Below are 12,927 nucleotides of genomic sequence, written 5' to 3'. Positions count from 1 at the left end.
CAAATGACTTAATTTTGCTCATGAGTAAATAAATATTGGGCTCATACCACTCTTTATATTTGGAACACGAAATAATAATTGTTACCTAGATTAGGATGTTTATAAATACATAAGAGTAGTACAGTGTATGCTCTTTTTTTTTGGATATTCATATGCTTTTGCATGGTTTGTGCATAAATATTGAGAATTGATCCTTTAAGAATTAGTCAAGTGAGAATAAACTTGTTCATTCCGAAAACATTTATTTAGTATGACTTATCTGTCCACCTTAAAGATAATTGTTTTAATATGTTTTAAAGGGGAAAGATAATTGTGATATGTTTAACTCTTAAACTCATTTATTCATTCATTCAGCAAATCTTTAAGTGATTTTTAAAGCATGGTGCTATACAAGGCACATTTTATGATGACTCACTCAGTCCAGTGAGTAATGAGACAATTGTGCCCTGGCATTGTTTTACAATCACCCTGACAATTCTAAAATTAGTCTTTTTGAATAAAATCTCTTCAGACCTTTGAAATACAAATGTCCCAGTGATCTGGCAAACTGAGGAGATTATGCATGACTGTCTGTTTGGAAGGATGTGCATATGTGTATCTTTGACGTTTTTGCAAGTTGAGGCCCCACAAGGTAAAAATGAGACCTTGATGTCCTTATGACTTTATTAGCTATTGTACTCTGAAGACAACAAGCCTACACATTTTGAAACTTACAGTTTTCTGGAGACTTTCCATGAACAGTTTTCACATAGTACAGTATAGTTGATCAACTGTCACCTTCGGTGACTTGAAGGAAATACAGGAAATGGAAGGGTCTATTTTGAACCTTGAAAATGCAAGGCCTTCTCTTTCACCATGATGAAGAAAAATAAACCTTTTCCTTATAGAGAAGATCTATGGAACACTGAGGTTGAAATCCCAAGCTCTGCATTACTAAGATTTCTGGACATTGTCACAAAATGGCTAAGCAGTATTTGCAGCTCTTTGCAGAGCTTGCCAGAAGACAACTTTAGTGAGAACTGGAATTTTATGATCATAGATATTACACCTACCACCATCTCATGGTTAAAAATGAATTTGAGAAAGATACAAGGACTCAATTAGCAAAGCAATGACAAACTAGCAACATTCCAGAAATCCTTGTTCTATGATACTTTGACATTTATAGCTGTGTGACTTTAAGGAAGATGCCTAATCTTATTCAGTCTCCGTCATCTCATGTTTAAACACAGCTAAGAATACCCACTTCTTAAGATTACTGGGACAATTTCATGAGATAACGTATATAAAGTGCAAAATGAAATTTCTGGCAGATACTAGGAGTTGAATAGATGTCATGTCCTTTCTGTTCTTGTTAGTGCCTTATATAATTTACTCCCAAGAGAAAGAAAGGCTGTTTAAAAAGTGTCATTTATTTTACCAGAAATAGGAGTAAAAAAGTTATCTACGTATTATTGAAGACCTATTTGTTCCAGAATAATGATACACTATGCCTATATTGCACATGAAATAAATGTTATTGTCTCCATTTAGCAGATAGAAAAATAAATAACTAAAACTCAGAGAAGTTAAATGACACTACCAGGGACATATAGCTAATAAGTAAAACTGCATATGATTCTTGGCCCAATTGCAAAGCCCCTACTCTTTCTGTGTGTCCACGATTAACAGTCAGGAGATTAGAATTTAGAAGCTTATCAGCCATTTACACAAATGGCTGTAAGAGTGGATACAACTTTGAAAATGCTTAAGCATTAAAAACACCTTATTTTTTTTCCGGGGATTTTTTTCTTAAACCTCTGACCTCCACTAATGATAAATAGTTTATTTCTTAATTTTCTTAAAATCTCTGGTTTAAAAAATTCAACTTAAACTCTGAAATATAAGAAATTAATTTTCCTACAATATCTAACTTACTAATGAAGATGCACTGCCTCTACAAGCACAGAGTAATGCAAAGTTTTCTGGTCCAATAGGAGCAGGCTAGTGGAAGGACCGAAGCTAGTATTTATACCTTACTCCCTAGTTTAAAGTGTTAATGAATGAATATCACTTGACCCTAGGGTGCAGTCATTCTCAGTTTATTTTACTATTTGGCAGGCAGCAATGTCTTATCCCAGATCCTTCTGTAGGGCTTTGTCTACACTTCATTCCTTCAATAGCCTTTACGAGAAGGTTTAATAAGTGGATTATGGTCCACTGTACTTGTATTTTATTGTCAATAATTATGTATGTGAATATATACATGGATGTCCACCTGCACTAAATGAGAAGAGCTATATAGGTTTTATTTTCCTGAGTGATTTTTCTGAATAACTATTTTCTGCACTGAATTCATGGAGAGTAGTAGGCTCCATTTATTTCCTTTCTGTTCTGTTTCTACCTGTCAGGTGAGAGAGAGAGTACCATGGTGTGCGTGAGTATTCTGCGCAATCTCAGCACTAAGCACATTAGTATGTTGTAGCTTGCCATTTTCGTCTCTTAAAAGTCTTAATATACTACATTGTAAATACCAACAGAATATTAGTAGAAGAAAACATAAATGCACATTATTTTGTTTTTAAAGATTTTAGAGGACATTGAGGGTGTTTTGTAGGTGGAGGACAGGATAAAGAGGAGTATTTTTTTCACTTATAATTTTATGTGGACCATAAAATTATAACAGAAGGCATTCTAGAGTATAGACCCAAGAGTCAGGCCAATAAGTATCATTTTTGCTTGAAGATATGGTTCTCACTATCATCTTTTTTTTTTTTTAATTAAGTTTATTGGGGTAACATTGGTTAACACAATTATATAATTTTTAGGAGTACATTATAGTTTGACATCTGCATATTCTATTGTGTGTTTACCACCCCAAATCCAGTTTCCTTCAGCTACCATATATCTGATCTCCTTTACCCACTTCACCCTCCCCCGTCCCTCTATATTTGACCCCCTTTATCCCATCTACCTCCCTGCTCTTACCCCACCTCTGGTAACCACTAGTCTATAGTCCATGTCCATGAGTCTTTGTTTGTTGTCTTGTTCATTTGTTGCTTTTAGGTTTATATCCCACATTAAAGCTCTATCATGTGACTTTCAACTTTTTCTGTCTGGCTTATTTCGCTTAGCATGATTATCTTGAGGTCAATCCATGTTGTTGCAAATGGCAGTATTTCATCTCTTATGGCTGAGTAATATTCCATTGTATATATGTACCACAGCTTCTTTAGTCAATCATTTATTGCAGGACAGTTCAGTTGCTTTCATATCCTGGCCACTGTGAATAGTGCTGCTATGAACATCGGCATGCAGATATCTTTTTGAATAAGGGTATTCAAGTCTTTGAGGTAAACACCCAGTAGAGGAATTGCTGGATTATATGGTAGATCAATGCTTGGTTTTTTGAGGAAATGCCATACTGTTTTCCATAGTGGCTGTACCAATTTGCAGTTCTACCAGCAGCAGGTTCCTTTTTCTCCACAACCTTTACAGCATTTGTTATTAGTTGTCCTGTTGATTATAGCTATTTTAACAGATGTGAGATGATATCTCATTGTGGTTTTGATTTGCATTTCCATAATAGCTAGTGATGTTGAGCATCTTTTCAAATATTTGTTGGCCATTTGTATGTCCTCTAGGGAGAAGCGTCTGTTCAGGTCCTCTGCCCATTTTTGGATTGGATCATTTGTTTTTGTTGTTGCTGTTGTTGTTGAATTGTATGAGTTTGTATATTTTGGATATTAGGCCCTTATCAGAGGTCTTGCTTGCAAATATATTTTCCCATTCAGATGGTTGTCTCTTTACTTTCACGATCATCCTTTACCACTTGCTTATAATGACAAATTTGAGTTTAGAAATAAATTATTTTCTTTTTTTCCTCTAAGAAGAGGAAGTGATTTTTTTCTTGTATATCTGAGAAATGTGTATGGAACACAATCATTTGGCCTTCTCCAGTGGATGATAGTCATAAATCAAACAAAATAAAAGAAATAAATAATGAGACTGAGTACATTGGAGAGACTGACAGAATAAATTAATAAATGAAGTCTAGTGAGAAATGTGATAGGGTTCCATTCCCACATCAGTGAAACCAGTGAGAACCAATTCATGACAGTTATTCTGTTCCTGTTTAGCAATGATATTATGCCAACTCTAAAATGAGAATAATGTGAGAATATAGTACTGCCTAAGAACTAAAGCCTTAGAATGATTACTTCTTGAAAGTATAAAATCTCATTCTTTAAAAAGTCATGAAAAAAGGTTGAACATTTTTTTAGTTGGTTTAGGTACTCTTTAGACCAAGGTGAGTTAGATGATTTATTTTAAAAGCATGTAAACCTACTTCACTTAAGAAATTAGAACATTATACATCACTGATGAGATGTAAATTGATACAGTCACTGTGGAAAACAGTTTGTAGTTTTCTCAGAAAATTAATAATAGAATTACCATGTGACTCAGCAATCCCTCTTCTGAGTATCTACCCCAAAAACCTGTAAACATTTATCTGTAAAAATATATGTACCTTGACGTTCATTGCAACATTACTTATGGTGGCCGAGACATAGAAATAACCAAAGTGTCCTTCAGTAGATGATTGAATTAAAAAGATGTGATATGTACATACAATGGAATATTATTTGGCCATAAGAAAAGTTAAAATAATGCCATTTGTGACAATATGTATGGATCTTGAAATTATCATGCTAAGCAAAGTAAGTCAGAAAAGTTGAGAACCATATAATTTCACTCGTATGTGCGATATAAAACTGAAAGCAACAAACAAACAAGACAAACAAACAAAATCTCATAGACACAGACAACAGTTTACTGGTTTCCAGAGGGGAAAAGGGGAGATGGGGAGTAGACAAGGGTAAAAGGGTCAAATATATGGTGATAGAAGGAAATTTCACTTGGGTAGTGAACGCACAATGGAGTATACATACAATGCATTATCGAATTGTACACTTAAAACTTATATAATTTTATTAACTAATGTCACCAAATAAATTTACTAAAAATAAATAAATAAATACAAATAAATTAGAACATTAGAGAGTAATCTAGAGTCCCCTTTACTTTCAGAGGTAACGACTATTCTGAGTTTGATGTGTCTTCTTCTAATCCTTTTTTGCTCCCTAATCCCATTGATTGTATGTCATGCTTTTTGACTAAAAGTGCTAGTATGATTACAGCAAGAGCATCGATTTTCAGGTGTGGCTTGTAGAATTAGTCTCATTACTTTAAAGTCACATCTTGCATAATTCATTTTTGTAATTCTGTTTAGTATTTCCCCGGGCCTTCCAGTACTTAAAAAGAAACACACAACAGGGGAATAATTCCTGGGGCAGTACTCAGATGGCAGGAATTCTACAATCACTTATTAAATTGGCCTCCTAAATCCTGAGAAGATTTAGTAAGGTGGAATTTCAAAGGACATTACAATGTATTGAACGTCATTTCACTTAAAAAAAAAAAGTTCAGAAAATTAGATCTACTGGGGATCTTTTGGGAAGCCTATTTTTTCTTCTACTTCTCTTTACCTTCTCTGAATCTCTTCCAGAAGAAAGGGAACAAGAGTCAAACATCAAACTAAAGAAATTATCCAAACCTTTGTTCTTGCTTATTTGACTTTAGCTACTTGAATCTTTTTCAGTGCTGCTTGGTCTGAAAATTATTATTAGGATTTATAAGCAGTCCCATGATAGACTTAGAATTTTTAGGTGTTTATAACTGTCATAAAATTTTAGTGTGTCATGCAAGGTCTCAATCTGGCAGTAAATTTTGCAATAATACTTCTCCATATTGTAAGAAAGTTGTTTGTCCATCTTCAAGGAATTTGAAAGAGTGTGGAACAAAACAAGAATTTCATTGTACTGGAAAAAATGTGACGCTAGGAGGAAAAAGCTGCTTTGTTTTGCACAAGGTGTTCCAAGTGCCACGAGGAATGGTGGTATATGGCAGAGTAGATTAGAACACAGAGCAGCATCTTCATTTGACAGCTACTTCACTTTGGACAAATTATATAACCACTCTGTCCTTGAAATTCCTTATTTGGACAATGAGCATAATAAAAGTGACCACCTTATAAGGTTTGGGGGAGTACTGAATGAGTTAATATATGATACACATTAAAAATAGCACCAGCCACATAAAATGACTATGTGTTTGCTATTGAATATTATCATAAAGAGCTGACTATATTTCTAAGATCTTGTCCAGACATTCTCACTGATAATGAAGTAGTGTTTTGAGGTTTCTAGAGGTTAAACATAAAACATAATTATTATAGTCATTATGCATCATATGTAGTCAGAGAGTGACTATGAGTGGGGTATCCCAATTTTATATTTTTGCTAGACACAGTCTAGAGACAAGAAGCATAACTTTATGAAATGCATCATATTTACAGAAAGGGAGATGCAGACAAAGTTGAGTTTCAAAATAGATAGAAGGTGCACATTGGACTACAAGGTGGCATCTCTAGCAAAGATCATGGTTTTGAACTTAGTTAACTGGAGTCTCAAGTAGAAGTCAGTTTCAGATCTTACTTCCCAAAAGGTCTTAACTTTTAAGATTAGATTTGGTTGATGCTGAAGAAAATCTGAAGTTTCTTCTAAACAATTTTTCCCAAAGATAAGAATAAGCTTAGTGGATAGAAAGGGCACTTTTCTAGTAGATCCTTGGCAGTCCGATTTTTGTAAGAAGCTGATCTTTGCATTCTGTGACTCTTGAATGATAGTCTCTTTTTTAAAGATTGTTGCATACTTTTAGTGAGACATAGAGGAATAAATAGGGTCAGACCATAGTGCTTGTATTTCCCACATTTGAATGGTGCCTGTTTCTCCTTTTTTCCTCCTCTAAGTCAGTGATGTGTATCTGTGTGCATGTGTGTGTTATGTGTGTGCGTGTAAATCTATTTATAGATTACACATGTATTTATTGTAGTATAATTACTGGTGAAAGGAAAGAGAAATGAAATTTACTGACTACCAACTCTGTCATAGGCCTGTAGTAGGAACGTTAAACAATAGATCTTTTATCCTTACAATACTTTTGAGGTATAAATATTCTTATTCTCATTTAAAAGAAGAGAACACTAAAGTTCAAAATAGTTAAGCTTGAACAGCTAGTAAGAAATGAAACCTAGATTTCCATATAGATCTGACTCCAAGGCACATGTTCTTGCTCCCTGTAAAGAACTCATTTGTGAGACGTGCATACCTTTAGGAGTTCATAAGTTGCTAAGTCATAGACATAGCCATAGAGAATAGATAGGTAGAATTCATTTCTGGCTCTCCTTCCATCCATCTCCCTATCATCATCCTTTCTAATCATGTACTCTGATTTCCATTTTTCTCTTCTGTTTAAACTCAACAAATCCAAATTCAATCTTTTTCAAAACTTGGTTGCCTAACTCCCATTCATCAAGACCACGTTTGGTAACTAGAGCTAACCTGATAGACCTGTTTACAATAAATTATTTATTTCGAATTGCAGTGATGTATTTCTGGCCCTTCCATGCAGCCTACTCTGCTGCTTCTAAACACAATTGGGACAGTTTAATGTTCAGCATGCCAGCAAGAATTTAAAACTGACATGAAGCAGAGGCAGAAAGTAACTCTTATGTATTTTCTTATAAACAATTTCCACACAAATAAGTGTGGTACAATTTCCTCTTCGTTCTTCCTGAACCAATGAAAAGTTCTTATTTGAAAATTTTTCAGGCTGAAGACTGATAACTTCCATATTCAGGTCACATTTAGTACTTCTTTCCTTCTCCATTTCCCCTCTTTTGTGTTATTTGTGTACATTCCTCAATCCCTGTAGATAATAGGTATGTTTGAAGGCAGAGCTTGGTGATTTTATTAACCACTGAGTCCTCTCTCAGCATCAATGTCCTACATGAGTTGCAATAAAGCAGAAGTTAGAGCCAAGGCATTTCAAAAACAAAATCCATGAGTTCAAATTCTTGTTCTGTTATTTATTAACAGTGTGATAATAGGCAGATTATCAAACATTACTGTGTCTTAGTTTCCTCATCTGTAAAATAGAAAGAATAATAGAACCTATTCTATGGAGCTGTTATGATTCAGCAAGAAAATTCATGAGAATCACTTCATATATTATGTAAATTATATCTGAATAAAACTGGGGGAAAACACTTCATACAGGATCTGGCATATAGTAATTTATTAATAATCTATCTGATAAAATTTTTTAAATTGTCAAAGCCAGCAGCATAAGGCCTGTGAGGCTGAAACTTATACAGATTTAAGTAGAACATTGAGCATCACATGAAATGTATATGGTATGATTAATATTAGCTCCAGCTTATTCAACTTGTAATCTAGCCTTATTCTTTAAATGGGACATGTAAAAACCATGTAGATTCTTGACCCAAGTTAATTTGTTATAATTTGTTAAATTATATTTGCAAGTGACAATTGAATATTTACAATTTGCCAGGTACTATTTACCAGAAAATTATGCTCAAAGTATTCAAGTTAGTAAACATTATCAAAAAAAGCATTCTCAAGGTAATGTGCTTCTTTATATATAAATATTTCTACTTTTTATTTTAAAAATGCGTTCAGTGAGTAAAAGCTTTCCTTGATCTGATTACAAGAGACAAGTTTTCTTGTCAGAAGCCAGAGTTAATTTTCAGTCTATGTTTAGAGTAGTGATTCCAAAACGATTTTTACTACTTGGGACAATTTTTTTAAATCAGTATGATATATAAACTATAGTGCATTGGTACATAGATTACACTATATGATAACATCTGTTGTATGCTACAAGAACTCAGAAGAGATTTTTGTCTATTTTGTTCACTCTTGAATCCTCAGCATTTAGAATAGTTCTTGATACACATTGCTAATGAAATGTTGTATAATCTGCTACACACTAGATTTTATGCTAGATTCTGTTAACATAGATTAAAAATGGCTCTTGCTAAAAAGGTGCTCACCATAAGCTAGGAGATAAAATAAGAAAATCAATTAAAATGAAGTGAAAGAAAATGTTTAGGGTAGAATAATGGTAATTTTGCCTGTAGAATTTAGAAATGGAAGATTTAATATTTAAGTTAGGAGTTTTCCAGATGAGCTTAAGTTGAAGTTGGAGAATATTTTAGGCAGAAGGAAAAGGCTAGAATGGATAAAGTTATGGAAAATGATACCTTCAGCACTTTCAAATAGTTTGGAATTACAAGAGCCCATGTTAATGAGACGAGGGCAGCCATCTGATCATGGAAAAATCTTTGAGCTCTTGATTAACAAACTCTCATCTTGGGGGCACAGGGAAACCTTTACTGTAGAGTTATTAAAATGGAGTGACATAATTTTTACCTCTTAAGAAAATCAACTCAAAAATGGTATAAGGATTTCTTGAATGATAATAAGACTCTAGAACATCAACAGGCAACTTCTCATCATTTAGCTAGAAATAGAAAAAGTATGAACTAAGGTAGAGTCAGTGGTCACAACTTGGAGAAATTTTAAGAGGTAGACTAAAAGGAACCTATTGATGTGAATGAAGCAGGCAAAGGAGGAGAGGTCAAGGTTTCTTAACTGGGTAAATGATAGGTTGTACAATCATAAGTCAAAAATGTAAACTCGGTTTTGAAAAAGTAGGATTTTCATATGATGTGTAGTAGGTAGTTATGGCATATGTAGATTCATAGGTCAGAAGATAAATTTGGGCTGGTGGTATATTTGGCACCATCCGGGTTTTAAAAATCATCCAGAGAGATTATTAAAAATTAGAAGATATTAGATATGAGACTGAATTTCAGGTTTATTAATTTGGACAGGAGCCTCCAAACTTGGACGTGTAGACATCATTCATTGTAGAAGATGATATATCGAGGTACAAGAAGAAAATACTGAGGTTGTTATGTATGTTTATTGTCCGTACTGATAATAAGAATTAAGTTAACTTTTACTAGGATTTAATAACGAATTAAAATACTGCTCACTAAGTCTATATTTCAGAAGACCATGTGTCATTTAAAAGTCGCTAAGGGTAATAATTGTGTAAGACAAAATGATTACTAGAATTATCTTCAACTAGTTTGTTTATTTTACCTATACTGTGGCATACTTTATGTAGAGATAATGATGTAAAGTTGTAGATTACGTTATCAGATTTTAACTAAACTGATTCTTCTAAAACGGACAAGTGGCTCACAAATTTCCTAGCAAAGAAATAATACTGTTTGTAGAAGTACCAGTAGCATATGCATAGATGAAAATAAGATACATATAGAAGTGACACTTCCACTCACAAAATAAATTCTTTTTATGAGCTAAAACCAATAAAGATTTACTTAGATTTTCCAATATTTCTCCAAAATGAGTAAAATATATATATAAAACATATTTGCAATATGGATTTATCATTTGCTATTTTAACAATAAACCTCAAATGCAAAATATGCTTTGAGATATTAGCTAATGATCTTTAAAAATAGTGTTTTGTTATCTCGGTCTTTTAAATTTATATTTTGTACATATATTTCAATATACTCAGATAATATGAGGTAGTATAATTGATAAATAAAGTATGCATATAGAAGGTTGATTTTTAGTATCCTTTTTTTAGAGGCAGGAATGAACAATCAACAAGATTTGGAAAACAGTGAGTTAAGCGGAGGGGTCTTTGGAACAGAGTCAAGGAGAGTCAGAAGGGATTGCCATTGCTCACGTTCCTTCCCATATAGCTGAGAAAGGGGTTCTCTGTATTTCTCTGTATAATACATCCCTGAAAAGAAAGCCACAATCTCCTCCTAACATTATTGATTACATTATTGAAATTAAATCTCTGAGCCATAGCAGAAGACAGAGGGAAAATTTTTTTTTTAAATTAGCAATGTGATGATTTCATTAAATGTTTGAGAGCCTTAGTGCCAGAAATTACAAGTGTAATCATCGGTCCTAGTTTCACAGACCATTAAGCAAACAACCTGTTTTTGTTTGGACTATTTTATTTGATTCAGGTAACATAAGAGTCTTTCATACCAAAAAACCTATGAAGAGAAGTTGACTTATCAGTATGCTTCCATTTAATCATGTAAACTTTAATATGAATAATATAGTTATATAGTTCAAGCTGTGGCATTCACATTGGAAAATTGGCCATCTTTAAGATTCATGAATCTTCCTTTAGCCCTCTGTTGGTTCTGGGTGATCAGAGAGTGCAATATTCACTAAGAATCTTAGTTAAAGGTTTATAGGGGTAAATCCAAAATAGAAACTGTACTGTGAACTCCATTTACTTTCAATGCTTGAATTGCTTTGGTGGATTGCAATTTCCAGAATGTCAAGGGAATAATCCCTGTTAAGGGAAAATAGTAACAGTGCATCTGGCATAACCAAAGATTAGCCTTTCAATGACTGTCTTACTTACACATGCATAATAATATCTAAAAATTAGATGACATTGACTAATAAAATGTCAAAAAAAATTAAAAAGGAAAATTTAGGATATGGTAAATTTGGTATTTTTTTAAAGAAAATAAGTATTTACATTTTTGGGGGGGGAATAAAACTTTACAAAGCTAGAGGTAAAAATGAACAGTATTTGCCTCGTGGGTGGCATATTACAAGAATTAGTATTTAGCATTTAAGATTCTTTGTAGATGAGCAAATGACCGACAGGTAAATACCAATGCAGAGAAGAAGGTGGCAATGGTGGAGAATCTTTCTCATGGTAGAAGAAATTAGGAAGCTGGGTAATGCTTATAAGAAGTATTGCTGTAAGAACGTTAAGAAATCACTGTCACTGGCCATTCTAATAATTACCGACCATCAGCAGCACATGCAAGTAGTTGTAGGAAAAATTTACAATCATCACCACGATTTACAATTTTATCTAACCATAAGATTTCTTAACTTGCTTCCAATTTGGCTCAAGCAGTTAAGCTAAACAATCTCTCTAAATGAACAATAAATATAAATTTAAAAATTTGTACTTAATTTTGCCTAGGACCCAAGGTCTCCCTCTGTGCAGGTTCAACAGTGAATGATGAGTCTCAGGACAAATGATCATTTAGTAAGAACTTTAGCCCCTGGGCCAAATATAAGATCTACAGTTATAAGCACTTACTCTTACCAAAAGAAAGAAAAATAGTTTATTGGATTAAAAATATTTTTAAGAAATTAATCAGGTGATATGAGAGCAAAAGAGTCTCACCCCAAGACTGCCCATGGAAAGGTTCCAGAAGGAATGCAACTTTGGCCTCTTGTATTTATCTCAGCAAGAACGCACATGTACTTGGGGGCAGCTTTGGGATCCAATGCAAAATTTGCATATGTTAAAGTCAATTGTAGTCAATTGCATCTTCAATCTATGTCGAACAATTTTCTAGTGGTAATTGGCTGAGATTTAATTTGGGTTTAAAAATGGACTATCATCTTCCTTTTTCTTTTTTCCTTTTTTTTCTTTTCTTTTCTTTCTTTTTTCTTTCTTTTTTTTTTTTTTTTTTTTACCGTTATCTACCCATACTAACAGTTCCTACACTGAATGAAATATATTAAAAACAAAAACACCTGCACTTGGTTTTCTTTGCTTCATGCTGAGTCACTGACTAGTTCTCCTTTTGTTGGCTTTTGATCCCAGATGTAACACCAGTTTCTGGTCCCCCTTGGCTAGTCTCCTTTCTTGAGCCTAGGCTTTTCATTTTTATATGTATGCCTCCTCTTCTGTCTTCTGTTCTCACCAGTATAAAGGATCTTCCAGAAGGTTTTCAAATTTCTTGGATTTCCTCCCTCTAATATTTCTCTTGATTCTGCAGCTAATACCTTCATGTCTTGAACCCATTTCACTTAGTCTCTCTTTTAGATGATATAGTTCTAGTGAGAAAAAACAACACCAAGGTTTTATAAGCCAGTTCTTGTTCTCACACCTTAAATACCAATATCAAACTTTCCTCTAAGACAT

Source organism: Rousettus aegyptiacus, unplaced genomic scaffold (genome assembly GCF_014176215.1).
Source record: "Rousettus aegyptiacus isolate mRouAeg1 unplaced genomic scaffold, mRouAeg1.p scaffold_m13_p_1, whole genome shotgun sequence".
Lineage (NCBI taxonomy): Eukaryota > Metazoa > Chordata > Mammalia > Chiroptera > Pteropodidae > Rousettus > Rousettus aegyptiacus.
The sequence above is the reverse complement of the archived record's forward strand: the minus strand, read 5'-3'. Positions refer to the sequence as shown.